Here is a 13844-nt window from a genome sequence, read left to right on the forward strand (position 1 = left end):
TTTTAAATTCTTTTATTGATATTTTTCAGTTTTAATGTATTGCTGTCTTAACTTCTCAGAATGTTCCCTATTGAGGGTAGGGTTAACCTATTATACTTCTTTGTGGTTCTCAGAATGCACAACACAGTGTTTTGCATTGTAGGAACTCAAACAAGATGTTTGTTGATTTTATTTGAATTGTTGTTACCCAAATAAACGTAACTAATTACAAATGAAGCACGAATTTGTTGGAATTAATGATCAACAATTGGCTGTCCATTGTTAGATGAAAAAGATAACATTTCCACCAACACACACAAACACACACACATACAGACAGACCCGCACACACACACACCACTATTGTAGTGTGATTATACTTTACCTTAATTATTATTATATATCTTTCAGATTTTGGTATATTGCACTATCTACAACTACAAGTGGAAAGAATTTTCTTGCACTTTGATTTACATTGAATGCTATATAGACCTTCATTAAAGCTAAGCTTCTAAATGTAATTATTTTGCCAACAACTATTTACAAATACAACGTACTTCAGGGGAAACAATGAAAACATTTCAGTCTCTGCCGGGAATGAGATTTAATTCTGAGTGGGAGAATACATTCATTGTATTCATAAATACAATGTTAGCAAGAGAGATGGAAATTCCACAGAAGCACTATAGGATATGTGAATTAGGTGTTTGGAGGAGTCAAGAATCTTAAGCATTTACATTTGAGTGGGAACTTGCAACAGGGCAGATAGATTCCACAGTCATGTTGATATGAAAAGAGTATTCCAGGTAGAGGCAAATCCTGGACAAGGGTAAATTGAAGAACCAACCTTGAGATCACAAAAGTTTTTTCTTTGGTGCTAAGTATCATTGTCCAGCACCTTCACAATCCCACATCTGCCTACCTCCCAATCACTGCTGATCTAATGTGTGAGGTCCTCCTGGAGTGGATTATCACAGCATCACCTTTTTCGGTCCTCAGCAGTGATACTTGTATAGTTAGAAGCATTTCATGCTAGCATGTGTTTTATAATTCTCATTATGTTCTAGAAGGACAATCTCTAGATGGAAAGGATGGCTGTAACATTCACACTCAAATTTCCTGTAGGAATTTCTTTCCTTTTAGGGTTTTCTCACCTGAACCAAATTTTTCATCACTTTGGTCAGACTTGGGAATATTCTGCAATACTTCTGGGGAAAAAAAACCCCAAAAACAATCCTTTTGTATTTTCCATTTACCTTAGCACAGTTAAGAGAGATTGGAATTTTCTAAGGGAATGTTATTTCAGAAGCATGTGAAGAACATTTCTACCTCTGGTTATGACAGACTACTTGTGTTAAAATAACTCTCCTCCTGAGTACAAGGAGGAAAGCTGGAAGAAGCTGTAGGAATCCCTGGTTAGAGACAATATCCCTCTGAAATGGAGGACTGGAGTTAATGTTAGCATTAGGGTTAGCTACTAAGACAGTGACTACTCAAGAGGCCATGAATTCAGGGAGAAGGAAGTGCAGTGACATTATCCCAATATCTTGTGCCACATTTCCCCTCAACGCATATATTAATCCATAGGTGGATAGGCTTGAAAGCTGAGAAACAGAACAGAGTTTTTGGCAGTTTTACAAGGTGGAGAGGTGAAAATTGGAGTTTAGGGCTACAAGGGCAGTCAAAATTTCAGGAGTCAAAGTCCTATAAATTTGCTAATTTATAAGCATCTCCACTAAGAGGTAGAAAAGGCAAGAAGAAGCTGTCCTCTAAAAGGATGGGGAAGCCCAGTAAACTGATCGGTCTTGTGGTCCCTGAGAAACAAATTAAAATTCAGCGTCCATCAAGAAAGCAGGACCTAGGAAACGTGCCTGTTTTTCAGTTGAGACCCCTGAAGTCTACACTCGATCAGTAGAGATGGGCAAAAATTAGCTGTCACAAAAATGGAAATTCAGGTTCAATTCAATTCCATCCGAACTTGGGTTAGGGTAGATGACCCTTGTTCTTACTGCTTGCCAGAAGCAAAAATAAATGATCTCTCCAGGAGGACAATATCATTCAGAGCTCCAAACTCTCAGGCACAGTGTCTGGTATTCAACCACAACAACAACGACAAATTACCAGGGAGGAAAATACCAGGAGAAAACACGCAATTGCAGAAAGCCAAAACAATGAGCAAAGTAGATAGAGACTGACAGGTAAGTCAGATAATAAAAACACAGGACACGGACTTTAAAATAACTGTGCTTATAACAATGTGCCAGTGTTAACCACAAAGAATAAAAAGCCAGAGTGGCTCTACTCATGTGAGACAAAGTGGACTTTAAGCTAAAAGTCCAAGGGCAACTTCATGCTCAGAGGGTCAATTTACCAGGAAGAAATAAGAGTTGCAAATCTGTACGCACCAGATAGCGAAGCCTCAAACTATGCAAAGTCCATTTGACAGAATTAAATGGAGAAACTGACATGTCCATAATCATAGCGATAGATTCAAACACATTTTTTTAATAACTGAGAGTAAGCATAAAGAAAACTTAGCGAGGATGTAGAGAGTTTGCATAACATAACACAATAATGCTTTTAACCTGATTGACTTACATAGAACATTGCTCAAAGCAACGCCAGAATGTACATTCTTTTAAGTGCATGTAGGACATATCCCAAAATGAAACATATGTTGGGCCATAAGGCAAACTGCAATTCAATTGAAAGGTTTGAAAACATACAGAATAAATTCAAGAGTTAATAATTCAGTGTCGTACACAAATATTTGGTAAGAGCGTAGATCTTATGTTAAGTGTTCTACTATAAAAACAAAAAACAAAGGGCAGCAGGAAACTTTTGGAGGTGATGGATATGTTTATAACCTTGATTGTGGTGATGGTTTTACAGGTGGATACATATATCCAAACAAATTAAATTGTTTACATTAAGTATGACCATTTCTTTTGTATATCAAGTATAACTCAATGAAGTTGCTTCAACAAGAACATTTCCAATTGTTTGGAAATTAAGAAAGTCTCTTGTATAATTCATAAGGGAGTGCTTAAAGTGGAAATTAAAAATATTTTTTAACTTGATAATAAAATATATTTTAAAACTCTGGGTTAGAGCTAAAGCTGTAGACGAGAGAGAAATTTTTAGTCTCACATGCATGTTATAGAAAAAAGAAAAGATTACACATTAATGATCTGAGCACTTATTTCAAGAAGTTTAGAAAAGATTGGCAAATAAAGCACAAAAAATAATACGGAGAGGATAAAGGTGACAGACAGAAAACAAACATACAGAGAAAATCAAAGAAGCAAAAAGTTGGGTGCTTGAAAGATTAATAAATTCATACAACCCTAGGAAGACTAATCAAAATAAAAAAAAGAGGATAAACACAGAATATCACATCGACAAGGCAGGTATTACTCCAGATCCTTCTGACCCTAAGTTTCCTGTGCGAAATATTAGAGAATGATATATAACAAGTTTTCTCAAATACCCTTATAAAATAAGTTGGCACAAACTGCTAGGTGTTTCTTTCTTACCAGGTCGCCCTGATTGTGTTTTTGTGTTTGTTTTTTATTAGTAGTATAGGACTGAATTAGACAAACTTTCTCCTTTCCCTCCCTCAACCTATCCCGTGCTGTCCTCAGGGCTGAGTTATAGCTGTTGAAACATAGTCTTGAGGGGTCTCTTTTGTCTTTACCAATATCTTCCTCCTGAAAGAGCCGCTAGTGAAGCAGGGGCCACTGCTCTTGGGGACTCCACACATGAGTGGCCAGGGAAAGTCACTTCCCCATTTTTCAGGAGTACAGTTTGGTACCTGTTAGTTACTTCAGAGAGCCTAACAATAGATGATTTCTAATATATGCTGTTTTTGCTGACTGGTTATGTGGATAATTTTTTTAAAATCAATGCACATGTATGGGACCTCCACAAAGTACATTTGCTGTGAAATCCGTAACCTGTTCATTGAAAATTGTTTTATATTTGGTTTCCTTCTTCTATACAATAGTTATATTAGTTCAAGATATTTTCAAACACAATGTTTCATCTTCACTAAGGGAGCTCATTATTTAAGAGATCTAATATTTTGAAATTAACGAAGCTTCTAACTGATCTCTATAATATGCTCACATTAAATTCCATGCCTTCTCCTAAACTGTTGGACAGCAAAATTTGGAGTCAATAGGGCCCATTGCAGTTATCCATAGACTCAAATTCAGTTTTCAAAACTATTCTATAAACTAAAATATTCTCACTTGAAAATCTACTTCTGGAATGCATGGCACCTTTTGGAGACCCTATAGTTTATTGACAGAAGTAATTCTGGAGAGAAAAATAGAAAGGAGGGCATGGAAGGAGCCTTCACACCCTGAAAGAGCCTTTTGAAAAACTCCTTTTTTTAAAATTTATTTTATTTTAAAGATTTTATTTATTTATTTATTTATTTATTTATTTATTTATTTATTTATTTAAGGGAGCAAGAATGAGACAGAGAGAGAGAGAGAGAGCACATGAAAGGGGGCAGGGTCAGAGGGAGAAGCAGACTCCCCGCTGAGCAGGGAGCCCGATGCGGGACTCGATCCCGAGCCGAAGGCAGTCACTTAACCAACTGAGCCACTCAGGCAATGACATACTGCTGTTTTCAACAACTGCTGGTGGGGGGATTGCTGCTGCAGTGCACGTGGCCAAGAAGGACTGTCCCCGAGGATGACATAGTGCTTCCACTCTGCACTGCAGTCGCAGATGGGAATGTTGCAGGGGCAAACAGGACAGAGACGGACGGACGAATAAAGGGAAACGACAATGCACCCTTTCGGTAAATCCTAGATCTCCTGATGTGTGAACTTTAATTGCTGAAGGACTCTGAAAAAATATTATTTAAGTATATACTCTGAATCCATGGAAGAACTCGGGAATAAGGGAAATCGGATCAGCTGTGAGGGTCAAGCTGGAGAATCCGTGCCCCGGGCATGAAGCGCATGCAGTAATCTGAACGAGACCGGTTCTTAGGTCCAAAGGAGTATCCTAGAAGCTGCTTGACATGTTCTCTGAGAGCGGATTCCAGATGCTCGTACCCACCCTTCTCCACACTGCCACGCAGGTACCTCTTACTCGATGTTCCTTCATGACACTGCAGATACACTAACGACTGTTCAGTTTATTGGTGGTGGCTACACCTGCCATCCTTAGTCCATCCTCAGGGGAGGACCGCTGTTTTTTCTCTACCATGTTTGCACAGGCCCTACCCCACTTATGCACAGCATAGCATTTACAGAGATCATGCTGTACATTTAACAAGGTTTTACTTACGGTTTGGGGATAAAGTAGTGGGTGTGAAATATGGAGAAGTCATAATTTGTTCCTAAGCCCAGACTCTTGGGGAAAGTTTAGGTCTGGCCCCTTTTTCCCTCCCAGGCTCCTGCCGGGTGGCCAGGGATGGCTCATGCCCACCTACCCTCACTTTGAGACTTCTCCATGATCCTGAGGTCACAGGAGTCTGTCTCTGGCTTCAGAGAGAGACTGCTGTTTTCTCCCATTCCTTCTAAGGCCCTCTGCATAAAGAAATGTGTCTGTCTTGGAGCACCTGGGTGGGTCAGTTAAGCATCTGACTCTTGATTTCGGCTCAGGTCATGATCTCAGGGTCATGGAATTGAGCCCTGAGTCGGACTCTGTACTGAGCGTGGAGCCTGCTTGAGATTCTCTCTGCCCCTCCCCCCAGCATTCACATGTGCGGGCGCTCGCTCTCTCCCTCTCTCTCTCAAATAAATAAATAAATCTTGAAAAAAAAAAGAAAAGAAATATGTCTTGATTCCAGTTGCATCTTTGGCCTCTAAGACATAGAGGGTTTTCAATAAATATTGTGTGAATTAAAAAAAAAAAAAAGAGGACACTTAGCCATTGTTTACTGTCCTGTGGAGACTGGACAAGTATGATTGTATCATCTAAATTAGCTAGCATTTCCAGGTAACCCATTTTAAGTTAGCGGGACCCCCTAAGATCTTTGAGGACATACTGTCCGACATAATTTATAGATCAGATGACAGCTATCATTTCTTTCTTTTCTTTCGGATTAGGAATTTAATAACACACATTCTCCAAATTCAGCCTGGAAACTCCTGTCTTCTTAATTAAGTAAGCCGTTGAGTGAATTTTGACCCTAGGGAGTTTGAAATGCAGAATCTCAGGCCCTACCTACAACTTCCGGAATCAGAATCTACATCCTAATAAGTTCTGCAGGAGATTCATATGCATATTAAAGTTCGAGAAGCATTCCCAGGGGTCATGGTTCTTGCCTCTCTTGTTTTAAGGAAGAGAAAATTCTCTTGCTTTGGGTTTTCCTCTTAAGTTTCTCTTCTATTCAGATCTGAGAGAAGAGACTAGAATGGGATATGGTGAAACATTTGCTTCTCGCCTGTCTCTATCTTCTGGTAAACTTCTACACGTAAGACACGGTAAGAAGATCATCTGGATAATATGTCTGCATCATCAGCTAATTCCTCTAAAGAGACTGGAGTTTATCGCCATCGATCCAGCCAGCTTATGCCTACTCTCTGCCAGGCACCAGGTAACTACCATGATATCCATCTCCTCTTGAATATTTCCAGTCTTTAAGAAAATTCCAGCTTTAGAATCACTTTTCTAAGATAAATGTAGTTTTCTGCACCCAAACATTACAACTGTAGCCCATTAAAATCTTATTAAGAAAATGGCTTAGTTTTCAACTCTAGAATAACTTTAAAATTCAAGCCACTTCTCACCCTGCATCCAGACCCTGAGTACAATCCATTTCATTAGGATTGCTACACCAAGCCTCAGGCAACAAAGGTTAGAAGTTATGTGTTCAGGATAGTGTAAGTTCCTGGTCCATCTTTAACCTCAGGAGTGTTACCAATGGGCTTCTTTCTCGGCAACAGTCTTTGTGCTCATGTGAACCCTCTGTAATGTGGTGTGTGTGAGTGTGAGTGTGTGTGTGCATTTATGCATCCTCTCACATCAGCTATATTACTTCGGTGGGTAAATTTCCTTTTTTTTTTTTAAAGATATTTATTTATTATTTGACAGAGAGAGACAGCGAGAGAGGGAACACAAGCAGGGGGAGTGGGAGAGGGAGAAGCAGGCTTCCCGCTGAGCAGGGAGCCCGATGCAGGGCTCGATCCCAGGACCCCGGGATCATGACCTGAGCTGAAGGCAGATGCTTAACGACTGAGCCACCCAGGCACCCCGGTAAATTCCCTTTTTAATCCCCTTTCTCCACCAATACTCAGGGCCATTATTTGGTGTTACATTCTTACGTTTTGGACTTTTGCTCTCTGTGGTTATCTCAGATATTCTAGATTCCTTCTGCTGATTGAGCCCTGACTTCCTCGGTTCCCCTTTTTGTATTAGAATAATTAAAAGAGCCTAGAAGGTTATTTTTGAAGTGGCAGCTGCAACTTTGACTGAAATGTCCCCTGTGGGGTAGCAGTGGCCTTCCTTAGGTGGTAAGTTATCTGGTTTCCAGAGTCTCAAGTCTCCAGAAATTCTTATCTCTAGAGGCAACTTCAAAATGCCCCACGTCTAAATGCCAGGTAATAACCTTGCCTACACCAAGAGTTTAGTGTGGAAAAGTCACAGTGGAAGGAGAGATATAAAATTGTTCATACAGTGAAGTGGAGGACTCCATGGTATAATCTGAACGGAAAATATAAAATTTTACTCATAATTTTCTTGAAAATATATACAATTTCAACGTGCTCATGTATGTGGGCAAACAATTTTGTTTAGATTAGTGGTGTAATTACGGAAAAATATTTTTCTTGGATAGCTGCTCTATTTTGAACTCAGTAAAATGTTTGTTAAGGGCCTCAGACGTTTGTCATTATAACTAAATGATTATCATCGGTGTTGAGGATGTAAATGACAAAATGCTTGCTGTCTAAGAGTTTGTATTACCTGGTGGCCTGTTCTGTTTGTGGGAGCTGCTGGTCTTGCAGCTTCCCCGTGGTATTGCCCTGGCCAGAGCTCAAATGCCTCTTCTTTTTGTGCTAAAGAAGATTTCCCAGAGAACACTCACCTTCTGGAACTTTATGACTTCCACTCTAGGCTACCAGTCTCCCTACTGGCTGGCTCAGTCAGTATCCTGATCTCAAACTTACCCTGACATCCAACACTCGGACACTTCCAGCACTATCATTTCTTCTGCATTTTTGAGAAACTCCAAGTTTAAAAGACAGGGCTTAAAAACACACCTTTCTTTCTAGATACTTCCTGGAAGTTTGCAGGGTAGCATTTTCAATACATTGTAACATTATTTTCACAAATGTGTCTATTTTGCTCCTGTCAGTTTCCAGTAAGGTTTATTTTATGTTTGCTGCTTTTAGTGAGCTTTCATCTCTGTATATTTTAAATTTTCACTTCTATTTCTTATTAGTCTGCCAGCTCAGTTTTAGTTTATCTCTTTCTCTTAGCTAGTTTGTTTATTTATGTCTAAAGTAAGCTCAGCCTGGAGCCCAACACCGGGCTTGAACTCACGACCCTGAGATCAAGACCTGATCTGAGATCAAGGTCGGACGCTTAACTGACTGAGCTACACAGGCGCCCCTCTTCCTCTTAGTTTATAATCTCTTATTTGAACACTTACAGCTTTTCTTTGACTCTTTTTTTTCTTTTTTATTAAGAGATATAATACTATCTCTAATTTTATTTAGACTGTGGCATTTTAGCTCTTCCTTCTCCTTGATTGATTTGTTGTTTGAGGTTATTTTGTGTGTGTGTACCTTTTGCTTATATTCTGTTCCTTTCTTCTTTTTTGCAGTTTCTATGCATATGTTCCATTGTGTCTCCTGTCTGATAATTGGCTTATATTTTAACGGAGCCCAATATTTGCTATACAATATTCAAAAGAGGGCAGATTTGGGATGGGGTAAAGGTAGGAGGGCAGGGGAGCAAGAGGTGAGACTCACCACTTCTGCCTGAATTTTCTCGTACACATGACCGTTCAGGAAACCAGTTATACCCTTTTCCTGGTGGCAGGTCTCTCCTCTGATTCTGAGCATTCATGACATTGGCTCATCATGTTTTAACTCACCCTATCCTGTGGATGGGGGTCCAGGTTGTAGACAATAAAAATGATGGCTAAGATAATTGTTCCTTCAGTATGGTATTCCTATTGTTCCATGACACATCTATGGGGCATACCCTGGTTCTCCTAGATCATAGCTCTCTTTTCAAATAGCATTGGGGGATGTGATTATATTAAGTCATTAATTACTTAAATGAAATTGTATTTTGACACAGTATGTGGCAGGGACATTTCATATTTTGGGTTTTGGCACAGTGACTATTTCCTTGTTTCAGTGAAGATTAATTTCTCTCTTTGAATTACTTCGTTTTTGGTGGGTGCCTTTGCTCTAAAATTTTCCCCATATCCCTAGGTCATACTTTTTTTTTTTTTTTTAAGATTTTATTTATTTATTTCACAGAGAGAGACACAGGGAGAGAGGGAACACAAGCAGGGGGAGTGGGAGAGGGAGAAGCAGGCTTCCTGCCAAACAGGGAGCCCCTGATGTCAGGACCCTGGGATCAGGACCTGAGCCAAAGGCAGACGTTCAAGACCCAGCCACCCAGGCGCCCTCAGGCTATACTTTTTAAAATGAGGCTTCACTGACGCCTTAGAGAAAAGTCAAACAGAAGATCAACATAGAGAATAGGCTGTGTCTCCTAAACTTAGACCAACCCTAGAGTCCTGTGGCTGGCTGCCCTATGCTTCACTCCCATCCTGTCTTCTGGACAGCATGTGCCATTGTATTAGAAAACCTGTTTTTCCTCCTGATCTTTCTCTTGAGTGTGTAGGGGGACACCCAGTTCTTCCCCACTGTGTGTTTCTTACTGTGCATCTCCTTTACTCTCACAGATAATACTTCACTTCTGGACACTAAATGTGTAGGGTTTTTGTCCCCCACGAAACAATTTCCACACCAGCTGGGAGTCCTACAATTTAACTCAGTTCTGACAGTGTCTACAGGAGATAATGTCAGATCCCAGAGGTTAAGAGCTCGGTCCCATAGTTTTGCTCCCATCTGACTTAAGGTGCTAATCTCAAGTCGTAGGTCCCCAGGTCACGCACAACTTCTGTCCTTGACTATACATCAGAGATTACCTCCTTGGGTTTGGTTAATTTGCTGGAGCACCTCGCAGAACTCAGGGAAACACTTCTTATATTTACCAGTTTGTAAGAGGGTATGATAAAGAATATAGATGAAGAGCCAGATGAAGACATACGTAGGGCAAGGTTTGGGAGGGTCCCAAGAGCAGAAGCTTCTTTCCCAGTGAAGTTAGCGTATGCCACCCTCCCAGTACGAGGTTGTGCTTACTGACCTGAAAGTGCTCTGGGTCTCATACTATATTGGTATGTTATGAAAGCATGATCAATTATTAGCTCAATTTCAGCATCTCCCCCCTCCCTGGAGGATGGGGGGGAGCTGATCATGGCTTGGTCTTTCTGGTGACCAGCCATTATCCAGGAGCCCACCAGAGTCACCTCATTAGAACAAAAGATGCTCCTAGTGTTCTTATCACTTAGGAAATTACAAGGGTTTCAGGAGCTCGACTGGGGGCAGAGGCCAATATATATTTTTTTCCTGTTGTCTCATAGCCATTCACAGAAAGAAGCTTACTCCCTCCCCTCCACCACCTCCAAGAGTTGCTCCAAGCCTTCCCAGGCCTTGTAGTCTGGGCCCAAGCAACCCTGCTTTACACAGGTATTCTCTAGCCTCCATTCAAGAGCTCTCCTCCTGAGTGCTCATTTCTATGGCGACATATTGGATTCCTCTTAGGATGAATAACAAAAGAGACATCCATTCCTTTCACGTGGCAACCTCGTTCCAACATATTGGTTTGTGGGTTAGCCTCACCATTCAGCAAGACAAATGTAACATAGTGTAATGTTGCTAGACTTCCAAATTTCTTGGTTAGTCATTTGTTTCCAAATTTCTATATTACACAAAGAAGAAATGTGGCAAAGAGAAGTAATGCTTTTCCAGCAACGGAAGGACAGAGAGAGGATAGTTAGAAGGGCGACTTTCATGAGGGCACCCCAGGTGAGATGTACTCTTCAGCGAAGTAGTTCTTTTGTTTCTCGATGGAACAGCCAGCTGCAAACCCCTCTCAGAACCAATGCATGTAACTTCCTTATTCTGATTTCATTCTGATCCTTTCATGGTTTGATGTTCTAGAAGTTTGTCTCTCGGGAAAATATATGCTTATTTTCTTAAACAGCAGTTAAACTTCTTATAAAATAAAAATAAAAATTCTAAATTTACAAGTAAGTCTGTTGTAAGTGTTGATAGCATAGTTTATTCCTAAGTTAGATGGTCTCCAGCACAAATATGAGGTGGAATTTTGGAGTAGGCAAGGCTGGTGGCAGCCCCTGGGCTGTGGTCAACACACCAGTAAATGCGCCTGAAGGGGGTCTTAGAGACAAAGATACATTCCCTGGAGAGGCTGCTTTCATTTGAACCTCCGTAGTGTGGACACTGCCTAACTAGAGAAAACATTGATCTGACACCCAAACACTGGTAAAATTAGACTCATTTAATGAATTTGTTGTCACAGGTCAGCCTTAAAACAACCCCAAGAAGATTTCAAGTCTAAAATAATTTTAACCAATATACCATCCCTTGCAGAAGTCAAAGCTTTAAAAAATTATATCAGAGTTCACCAAGCAGAAATAATTTCTCATCCTGGGAAGGTAAACAAGTGTTTATATTCAAGATTAGTTTCACTTATTTAGATGAGTGTCAAATATAAGATACCTTGGGATATTTTAAATTTAAGCAAAGCTTGAAATAATTTCCTGGTTTTTATAAAAATATTTTTTATCCTCACTGAAGTAAGAAGGAAACCCATATATTGAGCATCTTCTATGTGCAAGGCAGTATAATCAGTGATTGCTAGATATTATCCCTTTTAATTCCTATAACTGCCTGACTAGTTATGATATTGTCCCATCTTAAAGATGAAGAAAGTGAGGGGCGCCTGGGTGGCTCAGTTGGTTAAGCGACTGCCTTCGGCTCAGGTCATGATCCTGGAGTCCTGGGATCGAGTCCCGCATCGGGCTCCCTGCTCAGCAGGGAGTCTGCTTCTCCCTCTGACCCTCTTCCCTCTCGTGCTCTCTATCTCTCATTCTCTCTCTCTCAAATAAATAAAAAAATCTTTAAAGATGAAGAAAGTGAGGCATTGAGAATTTGTTTCTTAGCCAAAGTCATACAACTAATGTAGAACTCAAATTATGACCTAGGTCTATGTCCCTACTGGAAAAGGAAAAAAAGGTAATTATTGCCGTGCTAATGCTTTCCAGCCAGAGACCATCAGGAACACACCTGTGGTTGGGTTTTAGGTTTACTCATGGCTGGGAGGGAGAATGCATACCATGTGGAAAGATGCAGCATCTCAGAGGGTGTTAGAAAGAACCTTCTATAAGATTTGGGGTTTGGTTGAGTGATTAGGGGAGGGGCCTAAGGAGGTGGGGTTTACTCTGGATTGGACAAAAAGCAGGAATAATTCTATAATTGGGTATCTCAGTTAATATTATCTATAGGAAAGGTAAACCAAGACAAAGCATAATGGTAAAGAAGTAGCACTCATTCACTTTAGCCTATAGAGGGGGGTGTTTGGTTTTTGGTGGGTGGCACAGTGACCTTGTTTTTGTCTGTGTTTAGATGAAACTATGAAGTGGCCTTTTTTCATCTAAGTGATCTTGCCTGATGTTGGTGCTGTGAGATTATTTACGTGTAACAGAAGAACGTACATGGCCTAGCTGTGCACCAGGCCAACTCCAAACAACACTGAGTCCTAGCTGTGTCAGACCAGTTCCTGAATATCAGGGGCTACTTTTTTGTTTCTCAACTAGAACCATGATATGACAGCAGAGAAGTAACAGTAGCTGAACTTTGAAATTGTGAAACTAAGTATTCTCTTTCTATTGGTTAGAATAGTTTGTAGGATTTGGGTGAGTCTAAGTCATGATATGACAGCAAAGAAGGGTCTCAGTCTGGAGTTGAGGCATACATGATGCGATTTCCATAGAACTATTCACAGGACATGGTTTCTGAAAAAGAAATGGCAGGAGAGAGAGAAAGAGTGAGAGAAAGAGAGAGAGAGAGACTGTATTTAAGATAGAAGCTGCAATCTGTCAGTAGCTCACCCCATCCCATTTGCCAGATTCTATCCTTTAGAAATGTGTCACTAAATCCAACCCACACTTCAAAAGGCAGGGAATTAACCTTCACTTCCTGAAAGCAGATGAATCAAAGAATTTGTGTACATATTTTCTGAACCACCAAACGCCTATTTGTTTTAGTCATTATTATCCTACAAAGTTTTTTTAGACTATGTTTTATTAAGAAATATATCATGTTTTAAAAAATTATCATTAATTAAAACAAATTGCATCTGCACATTTTAACTTAATGAAGTTTATTTACTTAAATGCAGTTAATATGAGAGAGAGAAAGAATACCTATATAAATAGTGCAGGGAGGGAAAGCACAGTGCATGCTACTTAATTGGATTCAAGTTGTCTCAACTAGCTACAAAAGATGTTTTGAAGAATACTACAGGAAATTTGAATGTGGACTGGTCATTAGATGATATTAAGAAGTTACAAATTCTGTTAGGTGATCATGCTATTGGGCCATGAAAGAAAATGTCTTCTTTTGAAAGAGGTACTTATCTAGGTTTTTCAGGTGAAATATACTACCTCTATTTATTTTATAATTTCAATCCTCCCCCCAAAAGGTAAAACAAATATGCCTACATTAACATTTTCACAACTTAGTAAATGTATATGAATGTTCAGTATACAATTCTTTGTACTCCTTCTGTGTTTG

This window comes from Zalophus californianus, chromosome 14 (genome assembly GCF_009762305.2).
Source record: "Zalophus californianus isolate mZalCal1 chromosome 14, mZalCal1.pri.v2, whole genome shotgun sequence".
In the NCBI taxonomy this organism is placed as follows: domain Eukaryota; kingdom Metazoa; phylum Chordata; class Mammalia; order Carnivora; family Otariidae; genus Zalophus; species Zalophus californianus.